Below are 25,803 nucleotides of genomic sequence, written 5' to 3' on the forward strand. Positions count from 1 at the left end.
GCCACGACAGGTTGGGGTACCCAGAGTCCCCCACTAGCCATACACGGTGTCTCTGTAGCTGTTCCATCACGTAAGGGATGCTGCTATTCCTCAGGATGTAGGCGTCATGCACTGACCCTGGGAATTTGGCATTTACATGCGAGATGTACTGGTCAGCCAAACACACCACCTGGATGTTCATTGAATGGTAATTCTTTCTGTTCCTGTACACCTGCTCCCTGTCTCTTGGGGGAACCAAAGCCACATGGGTCCCATCAATGGCACCAATTACGTTGGGAATATGTCCAAGGGCGTAGAAATCACCCTTCACTGTAGCCAATTCGCCCACCTCAGGGAAAATGATGTAGTTCCTCACGGATTTCATCAGGGAAGACAACACTCTGGATAACACCTTCGAAAACATGGGCTGAGACATCCCAGAAGCAATTCCCACGGTTGTCTGAAATGACCCACTTGCCAAGAAATGGAGTACTGACATGACCTGCACCAGAGGGGGAATCCCTGTGGGTTGGCGGATGGGGGACATCAGGTCGGGCTCCAGCTGGGCACACAGTTCATAGATAGTGGCACGGTTAAGACGGTAGGTCAGGATAATGTGGCGTTCTTCCATTGTCGACAGGTCCACCAGCGGTCGGTACACGGGAGGATTCATCCGTCTCCTCGCCCAACCCAGCGGACGGTGCCTAGGAAGGACAACATGGAGCACACAGTCAAGCAACCCACAGGTACGTACTCACAGCTAGCACAGTATACGATTCTCTATGCAGTGAATGGCGTGTCTGAGTGGCTATGCAAGGCCTAGGCCTGTGTGACGCAGTTGAAATTGAGCCATGTGGGCCCTGGAAATGGCGGCTGCCTGACCTGTGAAGTGTGACAATGGGATGTGAGGTCAATGCGCTGGCGTGGCACACCGCGGCGGGCGGCGGGCGAAGACCGCGGCGCGAAGCCGCATTGGTTAACATTGAAGCCTATGGGTTTCAGGAGCCAATGGCGAAGGGCGCCGGCGGTGGCGGGACGCACCGCCGCGGTACGCACCGCCGCGGACGTGACTGCCATTTTCTATCTACTTATCCACTTGCGACTTGAACTTTCACAGGAGAGGACCTATACTGCAAGTGTTGCTGTGACCTCGGTCTGGAAGGGACAATGGCTGCTGCGCCTGGGGAAAGGGCCCCTGCCTTCACTGGAGAGGAGTTGGAGAAACTTGTGGATGGGGTCCTCCCCCAGTATGCGCTACTCTACGGTCCTCCAGACCAACAAGTGAGTTTAATTCAATATGGATTTGGGGCCACTGGCTGGCTTGGGGGCCTGGTGGGGGGCCTGGCGGGGATGGGGGGCATGTTGGGCCTGGCGGGGGGCATGGCGGGGGGCCTGGCGGGGATGGGGGGCATGTTGGGCATGGCGGGGGGCCTGGCGGGGATGGGGGGCATGTTGGGCCTGGCGGGGGGCATGGCGGGGGGCCTGGCGGGGATGGGGGGCATGTTGGGCATGGCGGGGGGCCTGGCGGGGATGGGGGGCATGTTGGGCCTGGCGGGGGGCATGGCGGGGGGCCTGGCGGGGATGGGGGGCATGTTGGGCATGGCGGGGGGCCTGGCGGGGATGGGGGGCATGTTGGGCCTGGCGGGGGGCATGGCGGGGGGGCCTGGCGGGGATGGGGGGCATGTTGGGCATGGCGGGGGGGCCTGGCGGGGATGGGGGGCATGTTGGGCCTGGCGGGGGGCCTGGCGGGGATGGGGGGCATGTTGGGCCTGGCGGGGGGCATGGCGGGGGGCCTGGCGGGGATGGTGGGCATGTTGGGCCTGGCGGGGGGCATGGCGGGGGGCCTGGCGGGGATGGGGGGCATGTTGGGCCTGGCGGGGGGCCTGGCGGGGATGGGGGGCATGTTGGGCCTGGCGGGGGGCATGGCGGGGGGCCTGGCGGGGATGGGGGGCATGTTGGGCCTGGCGGGGGGCATGGCGGGGGGCCTGGCGGGGATGGGGGGCATGTTGGGCCTGGCGGGGGGCATGGCGGGGGGCCTGGCGGGGATGGGGGGCGTTGGGCCACTGGAAAGGAAAATGCTGAGAAACTTGAACGTGGTATTTCTCCCTCCCTGTACGTGTCACATAGGTCCGCGCCCATGAGAAGATCGGGATTTGGCGTGCCATCGCCAAGGAAGTCCGGACCCTGGGGGTCCACCATCGACGGGGTACCCACTGCCGCAAGAGGTGGGAGGACATCCGCCGCGGGACCAAGAAGACCGCCGAGTCTCTGCTGGGGATGGCCTCCCAACGTAGGCGGGGTGCCTGCCGTCAACTGAGCCCCCTGATGTTCCGGATCCTGACGGTGGCCTACCCTGAATTGGATGGGCGCGTGAGGGCAGCACAGCAGACACAAGGGGGTGAGTACAAGCATTATCTACTCTGTTGTCGCGCAGTGGAGGTGTCTGGGTGGGGGAGGAGGGCTGGGGGTCCCCCTAGGCCAGGGCGATATCTGTAGGCTGGGCACCCCCGTAAGCCCCTGTGTCCCCAGCCACCACCCTCAGTAGTTTGTCAGTACAGCCATCCCTGGGCCGTGTCATCCATGGGTGCAGTTGTCAACTCTAGGCGTGTAGGGCATGTTCCACGGAATGCGTAGCGGACCCCAAGTGCGCAACTTAGTGCAGGGGGCATCTGTGTCTGTCATGTCCGCTAACTGTACCGGAGATCCATGTACTCAATATCCCTTTATTTCTCTCTCCCCCCCCCTTTTTGTTTGTCTTTCTGTGCTTGTGTGCATCAGCATCATCAGGCGGAGGAGAAGTGGCATCGGGGCAGGAGGGAGCTGCATCTCACATGGCCCAGGAGGGCCATGCCACAGAGTCAGACTGGACCAGTGAGACGGAGGGCGAGGGGAGCTCCACGACGGGGACGACTGGAGCCTGCAGCGACACGGACACGTCCTCGGAAGGGGGCTCCCTTGCGGGGGTGGCACCATCCGTGCCCCCCGCCATTACAGGTACAGCCGCCACCCAGCGCACCATCTCCGCCCTCCCAGCAGCCCCTCAGCGTTCGCCCCGTGCCCGCTCTGCCAGGAAGCCGGGCATCTCCTTCGCCCCAGGCACCTCAGGCCCTGCCCCTGTTACCCCCGCCGCCCTCAGTGAGGAGGTCATTGACCTCCTCCGAACGCTCATTGTTGGGCAGACTACCCTTTTGAATGCCATCCAGGGGGTGGAGAGGGAGGTTCATCGCAGCAATGCGTACCTGGAGGGCATTCATTCGGGTCAGGCTGCCCATCAGCGATCGTTCCAGGCTCTGGCCTCAGCACTGACGGCAGCCATTGTCCCTGTCTCCTGCCTGCCTCTACTAACTCCCTCCTCCCAGTCTCCTGTTCCTCTGCCTGTCCCACCCACACCATCAGACCAGCCTGCACACACCTCAACACCCAAGAGAAGCTCATCCAAACATAAGCACCACAGATCACGCAGACATTCACACACGCAACATTCCGATGCAGACATGCCAACAGTCACTACCACCTCTGTGACCCCCACCTCCTCGTCTCCCTCCTCCCTCCCTGTGACGTCTACACTCACACCTCCATTCACCTCACCATCAGCCAGTGTTTCCATCACCAGCACACCCTCCACTCCAGTCCGCACACGTGCAGTCACCACCCCCACTGCCATTTACACGTCCCCTGTGTCCTCTCCCACTGTGTCTGTCACCCCCTCTTCCACACCACACAAACGCAGCCACCCACCCACCCAACAGCCATCCACCTCACGACAGCCTATCCCTCCTGCACCTGCACCCAAAGACAGCAAACGTGACTCACCTACAACCACATCCTCTCCCTCCACTCCCATTCCCACTGTACCTACCACTCTCCATTGTCCCAAGAAGCTCTTCCTCGCCACTACTAACTTCTTTCCTGACCCTGAGCCCCCCCCTCCTTCTCGTCGGGGTAAGAAGAGCACCTCAGCCACCACCAGCCCTGCAGCCCCCTTGACAAGGGTGCAGGGGTATTGGAGCCCGCCAGCCCGCATGTCTGGATCTTCGCCCAGCAGCAAGGGGACAGCCAGCCCACCCCCTGGGAAGAGGAGCAGAAGGCGGAAGGGTCGCCGCAGGAGCCCGCCTTCTACATCCCCCCCGGACACCACCCAGAGACAGTCACCAGCCACAGCTCCAAAGGGAGGAAAGGGCCACAGGCCCACGACTAAGGAGGGCAAGGGCAGCAAGTCGGAGAGGTCAGGCAGCAGGCCTGCTGCCCAGGAGGAGCCCACAACCCCCATAGCCGCTGCCCCGGGAGGAACCGGCACAGCTGCCCCGGGAGAGCCCACCACCCCCATAGCCGCTGCCCAGGGAGGACCCAGCCCAGCTGGCCAGGAGGGCCCCACCACCCACAGCCCAGGTGGGCAGTGAAGGAGCACCATCCCCGCTGCCCAGGAGGGCACCACCAGGCAATTAGCAGTTGGCCATAGACCGTCCGCTGTCTCAAGAACCGCTGAACTGGGCCCTTCAAGGCAAGGAGCGCTGAACTGGGCCCCGCCGTCTCACGCACCGCTCCGCTGGGCCCCGCAGTCTCAAGAACCGCTGAACTGGGCCCTTCAAGGCAAGGAGCGCTGAACTGGGCCCCGCCGTCTCACGCACCGCTCCGCTGGGCCCCGCCGTCTCAAGAACCGTTGAACTGGGCCCCGCCGTCTCACGCACCGCTGAACTGGGCCCCGCCGTCTCAAGAACCGCTGAACTGGGCCCTTCAGGGCAAGGAGCGCTGAACTGGGCCCCGCCGTCTCAAGAACCGCTGAACTGGGCCCTTCAAGGCAAGGAGCGCTGAACTGGGCCCCGCCGTCTCAAGAACCGCTGAACTGGGCCCTTCAGGGCAAGAACCGCTGAACTGGGCCCCGCCGTCCCAAGAACCGCTGAACTGGGCCCTTCAAGGCAAGGAGCGCTGAACTGGGCCCCGCCGTCTCATGCACCGCTCCGCTGGGCCCCGCCGTCTCAAGAACCGCTGAACTGGGCCCTTCAGGGCAAGAACCGCTGAACTGGGCCCCGCCGTCTCAAGAACCGCTGAACTGGGCCCTTCAGGGCAAGAACCGCTGATCTGGGCCCTACAAGGCAAGGAGCGCTGAACTGGGCCCTTCAAGGCAAGGAGCGCTGAACTGGGCCCCGCCGTCTCAAGAACCGCTGAACTGGGCCCTTCAGGGCAAGAACCGCTGGCCCTTTGGCAGACGTGGCAGGGCAGGATCTATCTCGGGCAGGGCTGCAGGATGTCCTCTGGCCAACTTGCCTCCTCCAGTGGCAGTGGGGTCTGTTATGGACTGTATGGACTGTGGCTTTGCTCTCCCCAGGATGGCCCAGTGGGCAGGCCACCCACTGTATGGACTGTATGGACTGTGGCTTTGCTCTCCCCAGGATGGCCCAGTGGGCAGGCCACCCACTGTATGGACTGTATGGACTGTGGCTTTGCTCTCCCCAGGATGGCCCAGTGGGCAGGCCACCCACTGTATGGACTGTATGGACTGTGGCTTTGCTCTCCCCAGGATGGCCCAGTGGGCAGGCCACCCACTGTATGGACTGTTTGGACTGTGGCTTTGCTCTCCCCAGGATGGGCCAGTGGGCAGGCCACCCACTGTATGGACTGTTTGGACTGTGGCTTTGCTCACCCCAGGATGGCCCAGTGGGCAGGCCACCCACTGTATGGCCTGTCTGGACTGTGGCTTTGCTCTCCCCAGGATGGCCCAGTGGGCAGGCCACCCACTGTATGGCCTGTTTGGACTGTGGCTTTGCTCTCCCCAGGATGGCCCAGTGGGCAGGCCACCCACTGTATGGACTGGGCAGGCCACCCACTGTATGGCCTGTTTGGACTGTGGCTTTGCTCTCCCCAGGATGGCCCAGTGGGCAGGCCACCCACTGTATGGACTGTTTGGACTGTGGCTTTGCTCTCCCCAGGATGGGCCAGTGGTCATGGAGTCCCCTCGTGGATCTGGCGTCGTGTACTCAAGTGGCTGAGGTGCCCCCCCTTCCCTTCCCCCTGAGGTGCCTGTCCTATTTTCTTTCTGATGCCCCTGCAGTGTTCTCTCCGTGGAGTTCTTGTCGTGGGACTGGGCCTTGCCCCTTTGCACAGGACCCCTGTGATCCACGGACAGTGGTTGGACTACATTTAGTAGCTGTATATATTTTGTACATAGTTTATTTATTTATTGGGATTACTGGTGTCCATATTTCAATATATCTGCCCGTTTATGATCTCTTCTTTTGGTCTTTGCATTATTTCGGAGGGGGGTGGTTTGTGGGTTGTGACAGTGATCTGTGGGAATGCATTGATGTGTGTGTTGTAGTGGGTGTGGGTGGGTGGGTGTGTGCCGGTAATCTTTTCCCTCCCCTGTGTCGTAGGTGCAGTACTCACCGATGTCTTCCGCGCCGCCGGGCGTGCTCCTGGTATATGAGCAGGAATAGGAGTGCGGGGATGACCTGCAACTCTGGTTCCATACTGCCGGAATCTCGCGTGGAGTGCGTAGAGGTGAGCGTTTTCCCGTTCGTAGTCTGTTTCCGCCGTGTTCTTATCGGCGGTGCTCCCGCCCCAGAAAAGGTGGCAGATTGGTGGGTCGTAATAGGGTGGGCGGTACATTGTCTGCCGCCGGGCTGTTGGCGGGAACCGCCGCGCTGTTTGTTTGTACCGCTGTGGCGGTCGGAGTGTTAAGTTGGCGGGCTGTGTTGGCGGTTCCCGCCAGGGTCAGAATTGCATATTTTAGACCGCCGGCCTGTTGGCGGCTTGGCCGCCGCTTTATCACCGACCGCCAGGGTCAGAATGAGGGCCTAAGTCCGAACGTAAAAAGTTGACCGGGACCTTCCAGCTATCGTATCCGAGAAGGGCTCCACGGACGTCGGATCAAGATCCAGGTTTACCCCGGTCGAAGGATTTTCATCTCGAAAAAACGACTAAGTCCGAAGGTAAAAATCACCACCGAGGAAACCGACTTCGCGTATCCGGACAAGGGCTCCAGGAGGTCGGATCCAACTGGCAGGTTCGTCCCGGGGAAGAAAAACATCAAAAAAGAGACTAAGTCAGAAGGTAACTTTTTAACCGAGGCCTCCCGCGACTTGTAGCCGAGCAGGGCTCCATCGTGGTCGGCCTGAAAGTTTGACTTTGCCCCGGTCCTGGTGCAACCAGATGACCCGATTGGCGCTTTTTGTTTCTAAGCGCTAGAAAATAATAATACTTTAAAAATTCATATCTCCGGTTCCCCTGAACCGATTTTAATCGTTTTTGTGTCATTTTAAAGATAAAAATATAAGCTATTTTTATAAATTGGTTTTGGATTTTTAAACTGTTTCCTGTGTTTTATTTAATTACTGTTTTGTGATATTTGAATGCTTTACACTTTGTCTCCTAAGTTAAGCCTTGACGCTCGATGCCAAGCTACCAAGGGTAGAGCTGGGATTAATTTACTGAGACCTAACTGTACCTATGTGGAGGTTAGTGGCTTGTTGCTAGGTGTAGGTACCTACCTGCCCTACCAATAACCCATTTTCCAACATAATTGGAAGCAGCGACGGGATCCTGTACTTGTGTTCAATATCACGTTACAGTTTTAGATAAAACAAATTAAAAATCCTTTAAATTGTCCTAGTGCAAAAATTGTTTTTAATTTTTAATTTTAATTTTTTTAATTAATTTGGATTAATTTCAATTATTGAATTTTTGTAATTTTTCTAAATTCTTGTTACCAATTTTTGCAAAAAGTTTTTGTTGACACAAAACTTCGGAACCATGGAGCTTGATCTGGCTAGCCTACCCACACTGACAGTAGTCCAGCTTAGGGGGTTGTGTATTGAGAGAGGGTTGCCTGCAACCCCTGATCTCAGGAAGCAAATCCTGATTAAATCCCTGACAGCATGGGCTGAGGCCCAAGAGGTAGAGACAGAGGAAGCTCCAGAGGAGGAAGAAAAAGAGGAAGATGCTAACTCTAACCACTCAGGGGAGGGAAGGCATCCGAACCTAAGTGAGGAAGAGGAGGAACGGTCCTCAGTGGATACAGTCACTAGGGGCAGACCCAAAGCTAGTGGTAGGAAGGGGGTCCTTTCAGGAGGAGAAAACCCATCCATCAGGGAAAGAGAGCTGGAAGCCCAGCTAGCCTACATAGCTTTGGAAGCAGATAAGCTTGCCCTAGAAAAGAAAAAGTGGGCAAGCAAAGAAAAAAAAGATGGAGGCAGCGAGAAAGAAACTGAGGTGTCCCTGGGTGGGGGTTTTGCCCCCAGATTACCCAAAGGGGTAGTTCCTGCCTATGTAGAGGGGGATGACATAGATAAGTGGCTGGGGGCCTTTGAGAGGGCCCTCCAGATGAGGAAAGTCAAGCCTCAGTACTGGGGTTCACTCCTTTGGGAGTTAGTTCCCAACTCTGGGAGGGATAGGCTCCTAACCATGAGTGGGGAGGATGCAGACTCATACCCCAGTATGAAGAGTTGCTTGACTAAAAAGTTTGGTCTAACCCCAGAGCAGTATAGGCTTAAGTTTAGGGACACCCAAAAGACAAGCACCCAGTCCTGGGTGGACTTTGTGGACATTTCAGTAAAAGCACTGGAGGGCTGGATACAGGGCAACAGGGTAAGTACCTTTGAGGGGCTGTACAATTTGATTATGAGGGAGCACCTTCTAACTAATTGTGTCCAAGAGAGGCTCCGCCAGAATCTAGTAGACTCTAGGTTGACCAACCCCAGAGAGCTGGGGGAGGCAGCAGATGACTGGTTAAGAACTAGGGTTAACCAGAGACCCCCAGGGGGTGATCAGAAAAAGGGAGGACATGGTTCTTCTCAGGGGAAGAACCAGGGGAAAGATGACAAAAAAAACCAAAGAGTCCTCACAAGAGTCCCCAAAAACTTCTCAGGGAGGGGGAGCCCCGAGCCAATTCACTTTTAAAGGGAAAGGGTATCAGGGAAAGAATTTTGATCCTGCTAAAGCAGGAAAGTTTCAGGAGCTTGCTAAGGCCGGCAAGTGTTTTGACTGTCATCAGCCAGGACATAAAAGAGGAGATGCTATCTGCACCAAGAAGCCCCCCACTGGTGGGCAATCCCAGGGGATTGCTAGTGTAGGGTTGGGGGTGGAAGTTGGCCCAGGGGTGGAATCAGGGTACACTGAAGTCACCTTAGTATCCGTGGGTGGGGTGGCCATTGCAACTATGGCCACCTTACCTCCCATCATGCAGAGGTATAGGCAGAGGCCTAAAGTCAATGGGACTGAAGTGGAAGCTCTGAGAGATACAGGAGCCAGTGTGACAATGGTTGCAGAAAAGCTGGTTTCTCCAGAGCAGGTCTTACCTGGTGTCTTCCACCAGGTGACTTATGCAGATACCAGAACCAAACTCCATCCCATGGCTATGGTGAGTCTGGAATGGGGAGGTGTGACTGGCCCTAAAAAAGTAGCTGTAGCTCCTGCCCTCCCAGTAGAGTGTCTGCTGGGAAATGATCTTGAAGCATCTGAATGGTCAGAAGTGGAGAGAAGGGTCCATGCACAGATGCTGGACCTCCCTGAATGGGTGTGTGCTGTGACCAGGTCACAGGCAGCACAACAGGGAAATGCTGGACACTTGGACCCTGGAACAATGGGCCAAGCCTCCAAGAAAAAGAGAAAGGGCACTGGGTCTGGCTTGCCAGCCCCAACAAGTACAGAGGGTCAGGAAGAATCCAACCCTGAAGGGGAGGATCTGAACTCTGAGTGAGGGACACCTTCCCTGCAAACTCTGCCTGACTTGGCAGAACTGCAAGGGGCAGGTGGGCCCACCAGAGAAGATTTGTGCCAGGGACAAAGAGAGTGTCCCACTCTTGAGGGCCTGAGGCAGACTGCTGCCAGGCAAGAACAAGGGGATACCAGTGGTACCCACAAGGTTTACTGGGAGGATGGAGTTCTCTACACTGAGGCTAGGACCCTTAAAGAAGGGGCTACTAGGAGAGTAGTGGTCCCCCAAAAGTATAGAGAATTCCTCCTTACCTTAAGCCATGATATCCCCTTAGCTGGTCATTTGGGACAGACCAAGACCTGGAGCAGGCTGGTCAACCATTTTTTTTGGCCCGAAATGTCAGAAAAAGTCAGGGAGTTTTGCAGCTCCTGTGTCACCTGTCAAGCCAGTGGCAAGACAGGGGGCAAGCCAAAGGCTCCCTTAATTCCACTGCCAGTGGTTGGGACTCCCTTTGAGAGGGTGGGGATTGACATTGTTGGTCCCCTAGACCCACCAACTGCTTCAGGTAACAGGTACATTGTGGTGGTAGTGGACCATGCCACCAGGTACCCTGAGGCAATACCCCTCCGGACAGTCACTGCTCCCACAGTGGCTAGGGCCCTACTTGGTGTGTTCACCAGAGTGGGATTCCCAAAGGAGGTGGTCTCAGATAGGGGCACAAACTTTATGTCAGCCTATCTGAAAGCCATGTGGGAGGAGTGTGGTGTTACTTATAAGTTCAGCACACCCTACCATCCACAGACCAATGGTCTGCTGGAAAGATTCAATAAGACCCTGAAGGGCATGATCATGGGTTTGTCTGACAAACTCAGGAGGAGATGGGATGTCCTCCTCCCATGCCTGCTGTTTGCCTACAGGGAGGTGCCACAGAAGGGGGTTGGATTCAGCCCCTTTGAGTTACTGTTTGGGCACCCTGTAAGAGGCCCATTGTGCTTGGTGAGAGAGTCTTGGGAAAAGCCTCTCAAGGAATCCAAGGAGAATGTGCTGGATTATGTACTAGGCCTGCGGTCTCGCATGGCTGAGTATATGAAGAAGGCAAGCAGAAACCTGGAGGCCAGTCAGGAGCTCATGAAGCTCTGGCATGATCAAAAGGCTACCATGCCTGAGTATCACCCAGGACAGCTGGTGTGGGTTTTGGAGCCCATAGCTCCTAGGGCACTACAGGCCAAATGGACTGGGCCCTATCCAATCCTAGAGAAAAAAGGTGAGGTCACCTACTTGGTGGACCTTGGCACCCCCAGGAATCCTCACAGGATCCTACATGTAAACAGGATGAAACCCCACCAGGACAGGGCAGACATGACCATGCTGATGGTCACTGATGAAGGGAAGGAGGAGGAGGGTGAACCTCTGCCAGACCTCCTGTCCTCAAAGGCAAAAGATGGGTCAGTGGAGGGAGTGGTACTCTCTCCCAAATTGACAGATCAGCAACAACAAGACTGTAAGCAAGTCTTGGGACAGTTTGCTAGTCTGTTCTCCCTGACCCCTGGACTCACCAATTGGTGTGTCCATGATGTTGACACTGGTGACAGCTTGCCTGTCAAGAACAAGCTGTACAGGCTGTCTGACCAGGTCAAGGCCAACATCAAAGCTGAAGTGGCTAAGATGTTGGACCTGAAGGTAATTGAGCCCTCTGATAGTCCTTGGTCCAGTCCAGTGGTACTGGTGCCCAAAGCTAATCCCCAAGGTGGGAAGAAAGAATTAAGATTCTGTGTGGACTACAGAGGTCTAAATGCAGTCACTAGGACTGATTCTCACCCCATACCTAGAGCTGATGAGCTCATTGACAGGTTGGGGGCTGCCAAATTCCTGAGCACATTTGATCTGACCTCAGGATATTGGCAGATTGCCTTAAGTCCAAGAGCTAAGGAGAGGTCAGCATTTTCCACACCAGAGGGCCACTTTCAGTTCAAGGTGATGCCCTTTGGGATGAAAAATGCTCCTGCCACCTTCCAACGGTTGGTGAATAGAGTCCTATCTGGGTTGGAATCTTTTAGTGCAGCTTATCTGGATGATATAGCTGTATTTAGTTCCACCTGGAGGGACCACCTGGTCCACCTGAAGGAAGTGCTTCAGGCCCTGCTTCAAGCAGGCCTGACTATCAAGGCAAGCAAGTGCCAGATAGGGCAAAGTTCTGTTGTGTACCTGGGCCACCTTGTTGGTGGAGGCCATGTACAACCTCTCCAGCCCAAGATCCAGACTATCCTGGATTGGGAGGCTCCAAAAACCCAGACTCAGGTCAGGGCCTTTCTTGGCCTGACTGGGTATTACAGGAGGTTTGTTCAAAATTTTGGGACCATAGTGGCCCCTCTAACTGAGCTTACCTCCAAGAAACAGCCCAAGAGGGTCATTTGGACCCCAGAGTGTCAGAAAGCTTTTGACACCCTAAAACAGGCTATGTGTTCAGCACCAGTGTTACTGGCCCCTGACTATAGCAAGGAATTTGTAGTGCAAACAGATGCTTCAGAGGAAGGGATTGGGGCAGTGTTAGCACAAGTTAATGAAGAGGGCCATGATCACCCAGTTGCCTTCATCAGCAGGCGACTACTCCCCAGAGAGAAAAAATGGAGTGCCATTGAGAGGGAGGCCTTTGCTGTGGTTTGGTCCCTGAAGAAGTTGAGGCCTTACTTGTTTGGCACTCACTTCCGTGTACAAACTGACCACAGACCTCTCAGATGGTTGATGCAGATGAGGGGGGAGAACCCAAAACTGTTAAGGTGGTCCATTTCCCTACAGGGGATGGACTTCACAGTGGAGCACAGACCTGGGACTGCTCATGCCAATGCAGATGGCCTTTCCAGGTTTTTCCACTTAGCTGATGAGGACTACCAGGGTGTAGGTTAGTACCCATCACCTTTCATCTGGGGGGGGGGCAGTGTAGGAAAGTCCTTTTTTTTGGCCTGATCACCCCCACTCTTTCTGGATAGGTACTGGTGGTTACTGACTCTTGGCTGTGCCCTGGGTACTGCTTACCAGTCCCAGGGCCAGTGCTCTGTGTAAAATGGATATGCAAATTAGGCTAATTATAATTGGCTAAGTTAACCTACCTATAAGTCCCTAGTATATGGTAGGGCATGTAGGTTTAGGGACCACAGCATAGGTGGTGCACACCTAGGTGCATTGCTGAGGTGCCCAGTGTCATTTTAAAAGCAAGCCTGCCTTGCTGGCTGCTTTTAAATTAAAGTTATATGCAAATTCGACTTTGGAATTAAAGGTACTTCCAAAGTCTTAAACTACCTTATTTTTACATATAAGTCACCCCTAAGGTGTGCCCTATGTGCCCCTAGGGCTGGGTGCCATGTAACTATAAGCAGGGACTTTATAAAAATAGATTTATAAGCCCTGGTGAGGTAAAAACAGCCAAATTCGTTTTTCCCTCATAGAAGTAAATGGCCTTCATAGGCTAGAATGGGCAGACTTTATTTTAAATTTTAAAGTCTCCTTAAATGTTACATACCAAGAATTTGGTATCAAATTGATTGTTATAATAAATCCCACAACTTCCAGTTGTTGGATTTAATATAACTAGTGCAGGTAAAAAGTTTAGACTTTACCTAAAAAGTTGCCAATTTCAGCTCTGCATTGTTTTTGCTGCTGTGCTCTGATTGGCCAGCCTGCAGCAGCTTCTGCCAGGCTACTTTAATGAGGTGTGAAGTGGCCTGGCTTCACACAAAGGAATGTGCTTGGGGGAGAGAATCTCCCCTCAGCAGATGGTGAGGCAGGAAGGGGAAGGGCTGCCAAACTGGTCTTCAAAGGCAGAGAAGGACATCTGGAGCACCCAGCAACACCCCCACATCCTGCAACCCCAGACAGCTAGGTGCCCCCTTGATTAGATTAGGAGAGGGCAGGAGAGGGGTGTGTTTATGATTTTTAGCCACACCAGTGGGTGGGCTCAGCCAGATCTCTCCTCCAAAAATCAGATTCATCCATTTTGGATTTTTAGAGACTGTTGCCTTCTGGGATGGATTTTTGCCACACTTCCCAGGAAGTGGTCATCACAGGGGGACGACCCTGTCCCTGATTGGAGAACCAGGGCCCCCCTGCTTTTCACCCAGGGGCAAGGATAAAACTGGCAGACCTGCACCCACGCCTCAGATCCCCTCCAGAATTCAACAAGAAAGGAACTAAAGAAGGAGAAGGACTGCCCTGCTGGACCCCTGGCCTGCACCTGGACCCTGCACTCAGAAAGACTGCACCAGCTGCACACTTGGGCTTCACCACAAGATGGACTTTGCCTGGCTTCCACTGGTTCAAGGAGGGACTCCCTGTTTGCTACAGGTGAAAAATTGCTATCCAGAGTCCCCTGCACCAACTCCTGAAAAAGTAACCAGCTGACCACTGTCCAGTGACCAAAAAGGAGTTTGCGCCAGGTGTATTCTGGGAGTTGAAGTCCGCACTTCCCAAGGACCATCACAGAACTTCTGGACCCTTGGGGTGAGCTGTGGACCCCAAAAGAACCTTAAAAGAACATCTGGGTGAAGCCCCAGAAGTTTGGAAAAGATTGGAGAATTTTTGAAAAAAAGCTCCATAAAGTGACCGACCCGACGCGGAAATTCTAGCCGGCTTGCCTCAACCGCGACCCGGCCTGACTTCGTGGTTCGTCCCGGTAAAGAAAAACATCCAAAAAAGAGACTAAGTCCGAACGTAAAAAGTTGACCGGGACCTTCCAGCCATCGTATCCGAGAAGGGCTCCACGGACGTCGGATCAAGATCCAGGTTTACCCCGGTCGAAGGATTTTCATCTCGAAAAAACGACTAAGTCCGAAGGTAAAAATCACCACCGAGGAAACCGACTTCGCGTATCCGGACAAGGGCTCCAGGAGGTCGGATCCAACTGGCAGGTTCGTCCCGGGGAAGAAAAACATCAAAAAAGAGACTAAGTCAGAAGGTAACTTTTTAACCGAGGCCTCCCGCGACTTGTAGCCGAGCAGGGCTCCATCGCGGTCGGCCTGAAAGTTTGACTTTGCCCCGGTCCTGGTGCAACCAGATGACCCGATTGGCGCTTTTTGTTTCTAAGCGCTAGAAAATAATAATACTTTAAAAATTCATATCTCCGGTTCCCCTGAACCGATTTTAATCGTTTTTGTGTCATTTTAAAGATAAAAATATAAGCTATTTTTATAAATTGGTTTTGGATTTTTAAACTGTTTCCTGTGTTTTATTTAATTACTGTTTTGTGATATTTGAATGCTTTACACTTTGTCTCCTAAGTTAAGCCTTGACGCTCGATGCCAAGCTACCAAGGGTAGAGCTGGGATTAATTTACTGAGACCTAACTGTACCTATGTGGAGGTTAGTGGCTTGTTGCTAGGTGTAGGTACCTACCTGCCCTACCAATAACCCATTTTCCAACACATTGTATCAACATATATGGCACAATGAGATTCATAATGTTACCAAGATGTCAAGTGTGTGTTGATAATCAAGGTATTGTGTGACCAGTTAAGCTTATATTTTCTTTTCCATACATGCAGACATTTGAATATTTAGCATGGGTAGGAGATGACGGCCTCAGGTCTTCAGCCACTTCCAGACCTTGCCACCATGGAGGAAATAGATATTATAAAAATGTTTCAGCTAAATAGGCAAACTATCCTGAATTTGTGTCACCAGCTGGAGCCTGAACTCCTGCCTCACAATATGAATACACCAGCAATAACACCAATAGTGAAACTCATGGCAGACAATAATTAATTTTGTGGTTACTTGCTCTTTTCAATACACTATGGCACTGTCTGGGGGCATGACCTAACCAACTTTCACTGGTGTTCTTCAAGAAGTCCTTTCATCAATGCTGAGACATATCAACAGGCTCCACCAATTCCCACAATAACACGATTTGGCAACTGTGCAGGGAGAATGTTATGCTTTGAGTGGACTACCATATGTGGTTGGAGCAATTGATGGCACGCATATTACCCTGGCACTACCACATGCAAGGGAACAGGTCTGTCGCAATTGGAAAAGCTTCTATTCAATCAATGTGCAAGTTGTCTGCTTACCAGATTTGTACATCTCAAGTGTGTGTGCTGCTTTCCTGTGTCAGCACATGATTCCTTTGTACTACAGAACAGCACCATATTCCTGCAAATGCCACAACTTGGGCCTGAGAGGACCTGACTTGCTAGTAAGTATAATATACCTTGATGATAATTTGCTTGAATCCTAGTGTAGTAAGGGACAATGGCTTGATATGATGTTTACCTGTTGATATGTTGCTTCCATGTAGGAGTCTCAGGGTATCCTAACTGACCATGGTTGTTGGCACAGCTGAGGATTCCAACAATGCCAGGGGCAGTCCGCTTCAGTGAGGCCCATGGAAGAACACAGAGGCCAGTAGAGAGGGGTTTTGGGCTCCTCAAGGCATGATTCAGGTGCCTGGACAAGACTGGTGGAGCCTTCCTCTACTCACCCAATAAGGCGTGCCAAATCATGTTGCCTCCTGTAAGCTCCACAACATCGCCCTGTGACAGAACATCAAAATAATCACAGAGGACGGAGGTGTGGATTTTGAAATGCCCACTGAGGATGACAGTGGTGAAGAAGAGAGAAGGAATTGACCTACCTCAAGATGTGATTGACCACCTCTTCCCCTGAGTTGTAAGTGTACCTTTACATATTATAATCTCCAATGTCAGTACAACTTGTGACATAGGGAACATATCAGTCCTGCAAATGTTATTTGGCAGGATTGGTCATTTCAGGAAGTCTAAGATAAAGATGTTAGTGGATCAGAATTTCCCTACATTGACTTTTGTGTTCATCAGCATAGATTAACTTTGTTTGGGCTAAGAATATGTCTACTCCCAATGTATTATTTGAATCAAATTTGTTATGTGGAATCATAATTTATCCCTTGTTGTGTGTTTCAGAGTACTTCACCCTGTCATCTTCATTTGGACATTTCAAAGTTGTGACATTTGCAGTGATATGTTTCTGTTGCAAAATACAAAGTGAACATGTGTTGTCAGCTCCACATGGGCTGGACAGATATTGTACGGAGACAACTTGCCCAGTGATTGAATAGAAGTTCAGGTGATTAAATCAGACTTGACCCAAGGGTAGGTCGCTCCCCCTGCCGCTGCAGCTCCTCCAATTCCCGAGTTCCTGTGTTCCTGAGACCCACCTAACTGTAAGTACCCCCCTCCTCCCAGCCCCTCGCCCTGCCCCGCGCCACTCACCTTCTCTCCTGCTCCTGCTTCTTTTCCTCCTCTCTGTCTCTTCCTCCTCGCTCCCCCTCTGCAATCTTCTTCTGTGTTCTTCTGTTCTTCTCTTCTGTTCTTCTGTTCTTCCCTTCTGTTCTTCTGTGTTCTTCCGGTCTTCTGTGTTCTTCTTCTCTGTTCTTCTCGGTGCTTCTGTGTTCTTCTTCTCGGTTCTTCTGTGTTCTTCTCTGTTCTTCTCTGTTCTTCTCTGTTCTTCTGCTCTTCCGATCTTCTGTGCTTCTGTCTTCTGTTCTTCTGTCTTCTGTTCTTCTGTTCTTCTGTTCTTCTGTCTTCTGTTCTTCTGTTCTTCTGTCTTCTGCTCTTCCGGTCTTCTGTTCTTCTGTCTTCTGTTCTTCTGTCTTCTGTTCTCCTGTCTTCGGCTCTTCTACCTCCTCCGTCTTCTTCCCCCGAGCCTGCCCTCCTGCTCCTTCCTCATCCCCCTCCCTCACTCGCCTCCCCCTCTCTCACCCCTAGCTAACCCGTTCGCTATCTACCTCCCTCACTCCTCCTATCTTCCTATCTCTCTAGCTCCCTATCTCACTATCTAACTCCCCCACTCTCCACCTCCTCCTACCTACCTATCTGTCTATCTATCTATTTCCCTATCTATCGACTTCTCTATCTATTTTCTCTATCTATTTCTCTATCTCTCCCCCCCTCCCGCCACCCCCTCTACTACCTATCTCCCTATCCTCTCACTCTACCTCTCTCCCTCACCCACCTCTACAACCCCCCCTCCCCTATCTTCACAACCCTACTCCTATCTCTCTCCCTAATCTCCAAACCTCCTAACACTCACCCTCCTCCACCCTAAACCCCCTCCCCCAGCTCCTCTCACTCTACCTGTCCCCCCCCCTCCCTCGCGCTTTCCCGCCGCGACCTCCTGCACGCCCCCGCCCCCCAGCTCCCATTCGCCCCCAGCTGACCCCTCCCCCCCTCCTACCTCTTATGGCGGCCGCTGCGCGACAGTGGTAGCGACCCTTGACCCAAGGGTAGGTCGCTCCCCCTGCCGCTGCAGCTCCTCCAAGTTCCCGAGTTCCTGTGTTCCTGAGACCCACCTAACTGTAAGTACCCCCCTCCTCCCAGCCCCTCGCCCTGCCCCGCGCCACTCACCTTCTCTCCTGCTCCTGCTTCTTTTCCTCCTCTCTGTCTCTTCCTCCTCGCTCCCCCTCTGCAATCTTCTTCTGTGTTCTTCTGTTCTTCTCTTCTGTTCTTCTGTTCTTCCCTTCTGTTCTTCTGTGTTCTTCCGGTCTTCTGTGTTCTTCTTCTCTGTTCTTCTCGGTGCTTCTGTGTTCTTCTTCTCGGTTCTTCTCGGTGCTTCTGTGTTCTTCTTCTCGGTTCTTCTGTGTTCTTCTCTGTTCTTCTCTGTTCTTCTGCTCTTCCGATCTTCTGTGCTTCTGTCTTCTGTTCTTCTGTCTTCTGTTCTTCTGTTCTTCTGTTCTTCTGTCTTCTGTTCTTCTGTTCTTCTGTCTTCTGCTCTTCCGGTCTTCTGTTCTTCTGTCTTCTGTTCTTCTGTCTTCTGTTCTCCTGTCTTCGGCTCTTCTACCTCCTCCGTCTTCTTCCCCCGAGCCTGCCCTCCTGCTCCTTCCTCATCCCCCTCCCTCACTCGCCTCCCCCTCTCTCACCCCTAGCTAACCCGTTCGCTATCTACCTCCCTCACTCATCCTATCTTCCTATCTCTCTAGCTCCCTATCTCACTATCTAACTCCCCCACTCTCCACCTCCTCCTACCTACCTATCTGTCTATCTATCTATTTCCCTATCTATCGACTTCTCTATCTATTTTCTCTATCTATTTCTCTATCTCTCCCCCCCTCCCGCCACCCCCTCTACTACCTATCTCCCTATCCTCTCACTCTACCTCTCTCCCTCACCCACCTCTACAACCCCCCCTCCCCTATCTTCACAACCCTACTCCTATCTCTCTCCCTAATCTCCAAACCTCCTAACACTCACCCTCCTCCACCCTAAACCCCCTCCCCCAGCTCCTCTCACTCTACCTGTCCCCCCCCTCCCTCGCGCTTTCCCGCCGCGACCTCCTGCACGCCCCCGCCCCCCAGCTCCCATTCGCCCCCAGCTGACCCCTCCCCCCCCTCCTACCTCTTATGGCGGCCGCTGCGCGACAGTGGTAGCGACCCTTGACCCAAGGGTAGGTCGCTCCCCCTGCCGCTGCAGCTCCTCCAAGTTCCCGAGTTCCTGTGTTCCTGAGACCCACCTAACTGTAAGTACCCCCCTCCTCCCAGCCCCTCGCCCTGCCCCGCGCCACTCACCTTCTCTCCTGCTCCTGCTTCTTTTCCTCCTCTCTGTCTCTTCCTCCTCGCTCCCCCTCTGCAATCTTCTTCTGTGTTCTTCTGTTCTTCTCTTCTGTTCTTCTGTTCTTCCCTTCTGTTCTTCTGTGTTCTTCCGGTCTTCTGTGTTCTTCTTCTCTGTTCTTCTCGGTGCTTCTGTGTTCTTCTTCTCGGTTCTTCTGTGTTCTTCTCTGTTCTTCTCTGTTCTTCTGCTCTTCCGATCTTCTGTGCTTCTGTCTTCTGTTCTTCTGTCTTCTGTTCTTCTGTTCTTCTGTTCTTCTGTCTTCTGTTCTTCTGTTCTTCTGTCTTCTGCTCTTCCGGTCTTCTGTTCTTCTGTCTTCTGTTCTTCTGTCTTCTGTTCTCCTGTCTTCGGCTCTTCTACCTCCTCCGTCTTCTTCCCCCGAGCCTGCCCTCCTGCTCCTTCCTCATCCCCCTCCCTCACTCGCCTCCCCCTCTCTCACCCCTAGCTAACCCGTTCGCTATCTACCTCCCTCACTCCTCCTATCTTCCTATCTCTCTAGCTCCCTATCTCACTATCTAACTCCCCCACTCTCCACCTCCTCCTACCTACCTATCTGTCTATCTATCTATTTCCCTATCTATCGACTTCTCTATCTATTTTCTCTATCTATTTCTCTATCTCCCCCCCCCTCCCGCCACCCCCTCTACTACCTATCTCCCTATCCTCTCACTCTACCTCTCTCCCTCACCCACCTCTACAACCCCCCCTCCCCTATCTTCACAACCCTACTCCTATCTCTCTCCCTAATCTCCAAACCTCCTAACACTCACCCTCCTCCACCCTAAACCCCCTCCCCCAGCTCCTCTCACTCTACCTGTCCCCCCCCTCCCTCGCGCTTTCCCGCCGCGACCTCCTGCACGCCCCCGCCCCCCAGCTCCCATTCGCCCCCAGCTGACCCCTCCCCCCCCCCTCCTACCTCTTATGGCGGCCGCTGCGCGACAGTGGTAGCGACCCTTGACCCAAGGGTAGGTCGCTCCCCCTGCCGCTGCAGCTCCTCCAAGTTCCTGAGTTCCTGTGTTCCTGAGACCCACCTAACTGTAAGTACCCCCCTCCTCCCAGCCCCTCGCCCTGCCCCGCGCCACTCACCTTCTCTCCTGCTTCTTTTCCTCCTCTCTGTCTCTTCCTCCTCGCTCCCCCTCTGCAATCTTCTTCTGTGTTCTTCTGTTCTTCTCTTCTGTTCTTCCCTTCTGTTCTTCTGTGTTCTTCCGGTCTTCTGTGTTCTTCTTCTCTGTTCTTCTCGGTGCTTCTGTGTTCTTCTTCTCGGTTCTTCTGTGTTCTTCTCTGTTCTTCTCTGTTCTTCTCTGTTCTTCTGCTCTTCCGATCTTCTGTGCTTCTGTCTTCTGTTCTTCTGTTCTTCTGTTCTTCTGTCTTCTGTTCTTCTGTTCTTCTGTCTTCTGCTCTTCCGGTCTTCTGTTCTTCTGTCTTCTGTTCTTCTGTCTTCTGTTCTCCTGTCTTCGGCTCTTCTACCTCCTCCGTCTTCTTCCCCCGAGCCTGCCCTCCTGCTCCTTCCTCATCCCCCTCCCTCACTCGCCTCCCCCTCTCTCACCCCTAGCTAACCCGTTCGCTATCTACCTCCCTCACTCCTCCTATCTTCCTATCTCTCTAGCTCCCTATCTCACTATCTAACTCCCCCAATCTCCACCTCCTCCTACCTACCTATCTGTCTATCTATCTATTTCCCTATCTATCGACTTCTCTATCTATTTTCTCTATCTATTTCTCTATCTCTCCCCCCCTCCCGCCACCCCCTCTACTACCTATCTCCCTATCCTCTCACTCTACCTCTCTCCCTCACCCACCTCTACAACCCCCCCTCCCCTATCTTTACAACCCTACTCCTATCTCTCTCCCTAATCTCCAAACCTCCTAACACTCACCCTCCTCCACCCTAAACCCCCTCCCCCAGCTCCTCTCACTCTACCTGTCCCCCCCCCTCGCGCTTTCCCGCCGCGACCTCCTGCACGCCCCCGCCCCCCAGCTCCCATTCGCCCCCAGCTGACCCCTCCCCCCCCTCCTACCTCTTATGGCGGCCGCTGCGCGACAGTGGTAGCGACCCTTGACCCAAGGGTAGGTCGCTCCCCCTGCCGCTGCAGCTCCTCCAAGTTCCCGAGTTCCTGTGTTCCTGAGACCCACCTAACTGTAAGTACCCCCCTCCTCCCAGCCCCTCGCCCTGCCCCGCGCCACTCACCTTCTCTCCTGCTCCTGCTTCTTTTCCTCCTCTCTGTCTCTTCCTCCTCGCTCCCCCTCTGCAATCTTCTTCTGTGATCTTCTGTTCTTCTCTTCTGTTCTTCTGTTCTTCCCTTCTGTTCTTCTGTGTTCTTCCGGTCTTCTGTGTTCTTCTTCTCTGTTCTTCTCGGTGCTTCTGTGTTCTTCTTCTCGGTTCTTCTGTGTTCTTCTGTGTTCTTCTGTGTTCTTCTCTGTTCTTCTGCTCTTCCGATCTTCTGTGCTTCTGTCTTCTGTTCTTCTGTTCTTCTGTTCTTCTGTCTTCTGTTCTTCTGTTCTTCTGTCTTCTGCTCTTCCGGTCTTCTGTTCTTCTGTCTTCTGTTCTTCTGTCTTCTGTTCTCCTGTCTTCGGCTCTTCTACCTCCTCCGTCTTCTTCCCCCGAGCCTGCCCTCCTGCTCCTTCCTCATCCCCCTCCCTCACTCGCCTCCCCCTCTCTCACCCCTAGCTAACCCGTTCGCTATCTACCTCACTCCTCCTATCTTCCTATCTCTCTAGCTCCCTATCTCACTATCTAACTCCCCCACTCTCCACCTCCTCCTACCTACCTATCTGTCTATCTATCTATTTCCCTATCTATCGACTTCTCTATCTATTTTCTCTATCTATTTCTCTATCTCTCCCCCCCTCCCGCCACCCCCTCTACTACCTATCTCCCTATCCTCTCACTCTACCTCTCTCCCTCACCCACCTCTACAACCCCCCCTCCCCTATCTTCACAACCCTACTCCTATCTCTCTCCCTAATCTCCAAACCTCCTAACACTCACCCTCCTCCACCCTAAACCCCCTCCCCCAGCTCCTCTCACTCTACCTGTCCCCCCCCTCCCTCGCGCTTTCCCGCCGCGACCTCCTGCACGCCCCCGCACCCCAGCTCCCCCAAGCCCCGCTGATCCGCTACGACCCCACCACCCTCCACGCCCTCAACCCAGGGCGCTCCAAAACCTGCTTCCTAGCTCACCCCAAACGCTCCCATGGACCCTTCGCCTGCAACTCCTGCAAACGCATCTTCCACCACGCAACTACCACGACCACAAGCCCACGCGCCATCAACCACCTCAAGTGCATCCTGATCAACGCTCGTTCCGTCCACAAGCACGCCGTTGAACTTTGGGACCTCCTGGACTCCACAGCCCCGGACGTCGCCTTCATCACGGAGACATGGATGAACGCCTCCTCTGCTCCAGACATCGCTACCGCCATCCCCGAAGGCTACAACATCTCCTGAAAAGACCGCCCCAACCAAGTAGGAGGAGGTGTCGCCATCATCTTCAAAGACTCCATCAGCGTCACCACCTCCACGAAGACCCCCCCCTCGCCGCTGAACACCTGCATTTTCAGATTCGCACCGACCCAAGGACCACCCTCAGAGGATCCCTCGTCTACCGTCCTCCCGGACCTCGCGCCTCTTTCAGCGACGCATCGCCGACTTCATCTCCCCGCACGCCCTCGCCTCACCGGACTACATCCTCCTAGGCGACCTCAACTTCCATCTGGAACAAAACAACGACCCCAACACCACCACCCTGCTCGACAACCTCGCCAACCTCGGCCTCAAACAACTGGTGAACACCGCCACCCACATCGCCGGACACACGCTCGACCCTATCTTCTCCGCCAGCAAACACGTCTTCTTCAGCCACACCTCTGCCCTACACTGGACCGACCACAGCTGCGTCCACTTCACATTCCGACGCGAGACCTCCCACCTCCGCACTCAACCCATCCCTCATCGACAGTGGAACAAGATCCCTGAAGAGCAACTCTTCTCCGCTCTCGCCGCCAACCAACCCACCCTCACCACCGACCCCAACGACGCAGCTCTCAACCTCACAAACTGGATCTCCAACTGCGCTGACAACCTTGCTCCCCTCAAACACACGCATCGACAGACCAACACCAAAAAACCTCTCTGGTTCTCTGACACCCTCAAAGAATCAAAGAAAACTTGTCGCGCCCTTGAGAAGGCCTGGCGCAAGGACCACACCGCTGACAACATGACCGCCCTCAAGAACGCTACACGCGAACACCACCACCTGATCCGCACTGCCAAAAGGAACTTTTTCACCGACAGACTAGACAAAAACAGCCACAACAGCAGAGAACTCTTCAGCATCGTCAAAGAGTTCTCCAACCCCAGCGCCAGCGCCAACGCCGTCACGCCCTCACAGGATTTGTGCGAATCCCTCGCCACTTTCTTCCATCGCAAGATCAGCGACCTCCACGACAGCTTCGGACACCAGACCCAACCATACACCACTGAACCCGCTTCCCCGGACACCACCCTCAACAACTGGACCCACATCAACACGGAAGAAACCAAATCCATCATGAACTCTATCCACTCCGGCGCCCCTTCGGACCCCTGCCCGCACTTCATCTTTAACAAAGCCGACGACATCATCGCCCCGCACCTCCAGACCGTCATCAACTCTTCTTTTTCTTCTGCTACCTTCCCCGAATGCTGGAAGCACGCTGAAGTCAACGCCCTACTAAAGAAACCTACGGCTGACCCAAGCGACCTGAAAAACTTCCGCCCCATCTCTCTTCTACCTTTCCCAGCCAAGGTAATAGAAAAGACCGTCAACAAACAGCTGACCACCTTCCTGGAAGACAACAACCTGCTCGACCCTTCACAAACCGGATTCCGAACCAACCACAGCACGGAAACCGCCCTCATCTCAGTCACAGACGACATCAGAACCCTGATGGACAACGGTGAAACAGTCGCCCTCATTCTCCTCGACCTCTCGGCTGCCTTTGACACCGTCTGTCACCGCACCCTAATCACCCGCCTACGCTCCACCGGGATCCAAGGCCAGGCCCTGGACTGGATCGCCTCCTTCCTCGCTAACCGCTCCCAAAGAGTTTACCTCCCTCCGTTTCGCTCAGAACCCACCAAGATCATCTGCGGCGTACCTCAAGGCTCATCGCTCAGCCCGACACTCTTCAATGTCTACATGAGCCCCCTCGCCGACATCGTACGCAAGCACGACATCATCATCACCTCCTACGCCGACGACACCCAACTTGTACTCTCCCTCACCAAGGACCCCGCCAGCGCCAAGACCAACCTTCAAGAGGGTATGAAGGACGTCGCAGATTGGATGAGGCTCAGCCGCCTAAAGCTGAACTCTGAAAAAACGGAAGTCCTCATCCTCGGCAACACCCCGTCCGCCTGGGACGACTCCTGGTGGCCCACGGCCCTCGGCACCGCACCGACCCCCGCAGACCACGCCCGTAACCTCGGCTTCATCTTGGACCCTCTTCTCAACATGACCAAGCAAGTCAACGCCGTGTCCTCCGCCTGCTTCCTCACTCTCCGCATGCTCCACAAGATCTTCCGCTGGATCCCCGCCGACACCAGAAAAACCGTGACCCACGCCCTTGTCACGAGTCGCCTGGACTACGGCAACACCCTCTACGCCGGGACCACCGCCAAACTCCAAAACCGCCTGCAACGCATCCAAAACGCCTCGGCCCGCCTCATCCTCGACGTACCCCGCAACAGCCACATCTCCGCACACCTGAGACACCTGCATTGGCTCCCAGTCAGCAAAAGGATCACCTTCCGTCTTCTCACCCACGCACACAAAGCCCTCCACAACAAGGGACCGGAATACCTCAACAGACGCCTCAGCTTCTACGTCCCCACCCGCCCCCTCCGCTCCGCTGGGCTCGCACTTGCTGCCGTTCCCCGCACCCGCCGCTCCACGGCGGGTGGGAGATCTTTCTCCTTCCTGGCGGCCAAGACCTGGAACTCCCTCCCCACCAGCCTCAGGACCACCCAGGACCACTCCGCTTTCCGGAGACTCCTAAAGACTTGGCTGTTCGAGCAGCGATAACCCCCCCTTTCCCCCCTAGCGCCTTGAGACCCGCACGGGTGAGTAGCGCGCTTTATAAATGTTAATGATTTGATTTGATTTGACTTGTTTTCATTGTGATGTTGCCATCAAGCCAATTTGTGACACTTTACCTGCTCAAGCAATGTGTGTATGTTAAGATATAGCGTACTGTTTTTCCTTCACATTGGCTAAATTTTCAATTTGTGTTCAGTGGAAGTAGCTGTTGATGTGTATTCTCATAGTTGATAGAATCTTTGTATAGCACACCACTGTATGGTGGTTGTGACATTGTGCCAGATACTGTCACAGTGCCCTCTAATGACCACGTGGCCTCGAACTGTTATATCACCACGATGTAGACTATTGATGTAGGATTCCTATTGTGAGGGCAGGATGTATGGCTCCAGCTGAGGTCATGCATCAATGATAGTTTGTCTTTTTAATTTGATCCCATGTAATATTCCCTTTCTTCCATGTTGCCAAGGTCATGGAGTGTCCACCTCTAAATGGCACAGACTATTAGGCTTATGCATAGT

Source organism: Pleurodeles waltl, chromosome 10 (assembly GCF_031143425.1).
Source record: "Pleurodeles waltl isolate 20211129_DDA chromosome 10, aPleWal1.hap1.20221129, whole genome shotgun sequence".
NCBI lineage: Eukaryota > Metazoa > Chordata > Amphibia > Caudata > Salamandridae > Pleurodeles > Pleurodeles waltl.